Consider the following 5765-nt stretch of genomic DNA (forward strand, 5'->3'; position numbering starts at 1 on the left):
TTTAAAAAAATAAAATTATTTCAGAGCAAGTGTACAGACTATTGTTACAAATGCGATTCAAACAATACCATGATAAATAATAAAATATTTTCAAAAATTTTACTCATAAAATAAAAATATATGACAAATAATTAATGTCATATGCATTTCAAATATATAACTAATATATATTTTGATATAACGAGATGTATATATGAAATATTGCCCAGCCGTGATGTATATTTATATATTTATATTTTTGCTATGTAGTTTATGTAGTCTTTTCACCGCAAGCACTCTCGAAGAAGATCGCTCTATGTCATGTAACACGAAGCGAAGCACCAGAATAATGCATAGTTTCGTCTTGTCTAGTAGTATGCAGTTTCAAGTTAACTCTTCCCGATCCTCTCATTCCTCTTAATTTTTCATTATTTCGTAACAGTACGAAGCGCACGCGTGGAAGAAATCTCTGTCACATGTAATTCGCGGCGGTGCCGGTCGCGGCCCAGTCTCTCGCCGCGCTTTTTATTAATTATTAGCAAAATTTATGGATTACAGACTCGGTTCGTTCGCTCGCAATTCCACTAAATTCGCCGTCATTATATCGTACACGTACGCGATGCAGCTCGTTAAGACCGACGTTGAAGTGGCTGCTCTCGCGCAGCATAACCGTCCTCTCTCTCCCTGTCTCTCTCTTTCTCTCTTATCCCTGCTGCGACGAAATTCGAAATAACGGAATTAGTCTCGGTGAATTCAGGAAATTACCTCCATCGCCGTCGGTCGCGCCAAAGTTTTAATTGTACTCGGTACATATCTGCACACGCGTGTGTGAGTGTGAGCGTGAGTGTCCGTATGCGTGTGTGTGTACGCGATTGCAATTACGTTCCGCGGCTTAATGTATATGTAAATATAAGATACACATTTCGGACCATCTCGCCCGCTTTCTCCCCTCTAACCCCCTCTTGTATAGATAACAATAACTTTAAGAGCCTGAGTGCGAAACCGCGCGCGGTAGATTCTGGTCCGGAATTCGCGAAGCTTCGTTTGCGCGCGAAGCGATGTCGAGGGATAAGATCGAATTTCGGATTACACGACTGTTGCATGTATGTGTTTTGAATTGTTATGGGATATGGCTTCTCGAATAAATTGCATACGATATTTTAACGAGTTTCGCCTTTATTTCTGCGGCACACCTTTGCCCTCAGAGCAAGTTTACATTGTGAGAATTTACACTCTATATATAAAAAAGTAGTATAAATTCCAAAAGATTAATTTTTCCTTTCTAGAAACTAGTGTCTGAGATAGCCTGCAAGCATCTGTGATGTAAACAGCTTACAAGCGGCAATAAATATTCCGTGAATATGCAATTTATAGCAGGATTACGATTTTACTACCAGTATTTCCAAGTGAGCTAATATCTTACATTCATGCTGTGCAGTATTTCCATATATCCGTTACGTCAGAAACTGCGAAAAATTTATTATTCGCGTTTTATCGATTAACAGTTTTATACGTAGAGAAAAAAAATATATTAGCATATCACACAAACTGCAGACGAGTCAAGAATGTCAACCTGTTATAAAAAAAGCCACGTGACGATTGTATATAATTGAACCTTGAAAAGCCAGATGGTTTAAAGCGCGCGCATTACGATAAACGAATATAAAAATAACAGCGTGATCAAGAGAGCGAAACGCATTGTCGCGAGATTTATAAATTCTCCGTTCCAATATCCTCCGAATTTGCGACTGATATTCGCGGGAATCGGATATTTTATGGGAAAGATATTTAACATCAATCTAAAAATAATTTAAAAATAAAGTATAATTGAATAATCGTAAAAAAGTGTTATGCAATGAAATACGACAGAACTCAAAAATACTAATAATATAGTCATGATATCCTAGGCATTTTAGCTGTCGTTTTTTTATTAGCCAAGCCTGGTGAATTCTTGGATTTTTCCATTAGTATACTATGAACCGCGATAAAGATTGAAAGTAACGGCATAGAAAATTACTTCCTAGCATTGTTTGTGGTATAAAAAGTTTCTCAGTCTCGGTTGTTGGTTAGAGGTATATCGGTAAACGCTCATCGCAGAATCTGATCAAGAGAGTATACGTTTAAGTTTAATTTTAAAAGGATTCAAGTTTAATTTGAAAATTCCACAATGTTGATTGGCGCTTTCGTTTTATATATTATTATATCGAGGAAAATTGTCATCGCATATATTAATAATCTAAACGTTAAGGGGTAGTTCATTAATATCGCATAATAATTGTTTGTTATTTGTCTTCAGAGAATAAAAAAATCTAATGCAAGAAAAACACGTGAAAATATAGTATTCACTGCAAATATCGTATAACTCAATGGAAAATTTAAATCCATTATAATATTATATCATCAGAAATCTATATAACTTTTAATATATCTATATTAATAAAGAATATAATATTTTTTGAAGTTAGTAACATCTCTCGGAAACAAATAGCCCGCGCGTAGCGCGCGCATTGTGTTTCGTCCTAATATTAATAAAGACTTCGAGTTTATGTGACATAAACAGTAACGTCAATATTTCCATCCGCAACAGCTCGCTTTTCTGAAATTAGCGTTCCCGTTTGATTTTACGTACGAAAGGACAACGAGAAACAACCGAAGTAGGGAGTTCGCGCATATAGTCACTTCATCGCGAGAAGAGAGACCACGCGTTATTCTCCGCGATATAGAACAGAGTTACGATCATTCCCAGTTCACAAGAAGGCCGGCTGACGGAGTGCACGGGTGTCTCCGTCTTTCTCTCTGTCGCTAAAGACCATCGGAAGTACGTCGTCCAGAACGTTTGTGTTTATAGTGTTGTGATTCTTGGCTCAAAGACACTCCGTCATGCCGACAAACGATTTTCGCGCATCAGGTAAGACATTCTCATTAGATTTTCTTTATTCGGCGATAAATTTCGAGGATAAGAGTTTTGTTAGAAATATTTTCCTTCATGATGATAGTTGAGAGACGTAATTAACGTCTCTCAAATTGCTGTTCATTTATATAATAGAATTTATATAATAGAAAACAAATTCGAGTATACATCTTAAGCGATTTTAACGAGCGATTAAATATTACAAGCAATTCAGAGTTGAGTATAATAAGACGGAAACTGTAAATAAAGCTATTAGTGTGTGCCTTATTATGTGTCATTTTAAAATAAATCTTTGGATCGCGTGCGAATGTTCCTATGTGTCACAATCATTCGTTTCGTGTCTCGTAATGGTCAATAGTACAGTGATAGTAACGTTATCGTTCTTGAATAAGTAACGCTGGACTATTGACCCTAGTCCAAATACCGGAATAGTCTTCACCTTCAATCTCTGGTTGAGCGAAAAAAGTTAAAATAGAATTTAATTATTTTAAACTCATCGTGATTATGTCGCAAAAAGAAACACAAGATTAATATATAAAACTATTTCTTCGGACTGCTCTTCTCTTTAAGATTTCTCGTTAATATTTCTTGGATCTAATATATGTACATATTTCAAAATCTTTTACATTTAAATTTATTCACTTGAACAATCACACGCGTAGATTGAATATGAACAATTTTGTCATTAACATAATGGATGTCCGCGCAGCATAGCATGCGCGATATATTATATAGATATAATTCATGTTGTAATATGATTCATGATAATATAATACGATAATCGTATATGTCACCGCAAAACAAAGACTCATTACGACAATTCTCTCCTCCACGCAATTATGTGACATTGACGGACGTGCGTAACAGGTGTTGACCGCTTTTAAATGAATCGAAAGGTCTTGTGCAAACACAGAAGCAAATTTTAATTTGAATAGTACTTATATTGCTATCGCACTTCCATCGGATTATCATGCATAATGTGCGTTGAGAAACTATTTTTAAGTTTTGTTCATGGTCGTTTATTACATAACGTATAAATTATAATTTTATCTATTGATACGCTAAATCAATCTCGCGCAACAAGATTTATAAAAATTTTTTGCGATAAATATTGCGAAAACTTTTTTCCGAAATCGCTTCAACGATTTCTTCTTCATCCGTTTCGACTGGAGTACTATATTTATTGACAAACTATAAAAGATTTTGATTCATAACAGCACAGAATGTTTACACGTCAACTGCACTTTTCTTAACTACTAATGTTTCAAGATATAATTTTTCACACTCTGCCTGCGCGCCTTACTGCGTGAAATATTTATAATGAAAAACGAAATACACGTTTGTATAATCCATGCGATAAAAAATATACTAACGCACGCGATAGAATTTTTATACGATTCAAACTGACTCGTGACTGCTTGTCAAAATGATTATCTAGATTTTTGTTGCAAGCGATTCTGGTCACAAAATCTTATCGTGCTATTAATTACTGAATGAATGTGAGAAAATTACAACGATGTTATTGACTTTACATATCATAAATCTATAATATATTTCATTTAGTTTATTTTTTAACACAAAATAGAAAGCTAATAACTTATTAAAATTTACAAAGATATGACATGCGTAAAAAGATATTTGATACATTTTTTATTTCTATTTTATTACCGTATTAAATCTGTCTAATTTATTATCATGACACATATTAATGATATCGAAACGTATCAGAAGATTTCGTCAACATTATCTGCGCTTACGAAGTAGCGCAAAAATTCGGCAGATAAAATAAAAATCATATTAAGTCATATCATACGATAGATAAGATTTCCTGGCATGAGCAGAATTTTTTACCTATCTCATTTTGATAAATCATACTAAGGACTAAGATTCCGTCGACATTAGAAATCACTATTTACAGAGACTTCGTTTGCGCATTTGCCGAATATATTTCAACGGAAATACATACGAAAGATCATTTAGCAAGAATATTTATTCAATGATCGGCATGAGATTAGACTTTCGACTCGCCGCTACTGAATAACTCGTGCTATTGGCCTTTATCATACTGGTGTGGAAATAAACCCACTCGATATCGCGATACACAAGTTACGGAATTGCTCCGTGGTTATCTCAATTCTATTAAGTAAATGGTGATCGATAATATAATTAACAAGTGTGCATTATATCTAAGCAAGAAAACGTTCCTCCTGCGATATCTTCCAAAACGAAGTACATACGTCATTGTGTAACTTCACTTACTGATATTAATGAAAGTAAGATGAGAGTTGCATGAATGGTAATTTGGCCAGTTAATTATTAGCAAGACTGAGAAAATCACTTGTTCGAGATGAGTTATGTCAGTCGTGAAGGCTAAGCATTGCAACAAAACGTGTACAAGATTATGTGGAGCAGATTGAACGACAATAGAATTCATAATATCAGTGAGCTAGTTAGAAAATTCTTCTGCAAAATATTTTTATTTCCTCCATTGGAAACAGAAGAAAGAAAAACTTGCTTATCGCAAAAGGTTAAAAGATAACTCTTGCTCTAGCATAGATTTCATAAATGTACGCGTCGTTACAACACTTTATAACTAATCGTAAGCTTTAAAACTTACAATTAGTCAGTGTTATTGCGATATTGCGAAACGGTGACGTCAATTCTTCAGCGTCAAATGCTTTAGTGTCGAATAATGAAAAAAACCGATAATAAAATATTATATGCTAATTAGATCAAACTTATATGGACATATAATTATGAATCTATAGAGTGTCGATTTAAAATATTATATGTATTAAATTAGGTTTACTAAAAATTACACCATTCTTGATATTAAAAAATCGTGTCTAGTCTTCTTTTTGAATGTGTCACCATA

This window comes from Temnothorax curvispinosus, unplaced genomic scaffold (assembly GCF_003070985.1).
Source record: "Temnothorax curvispinosus isolate PA1 unplaced genomic scaffold, ASM307098v1 QBEX01013461.1, whole genome shotgun sequence".
Lineage (NCBI taxonomy): Eukaryota > Metazoa > Arthropoda > Insecta > Hymenoptera > Formicidae > Temnothorax > Temnothorax curvispinosus.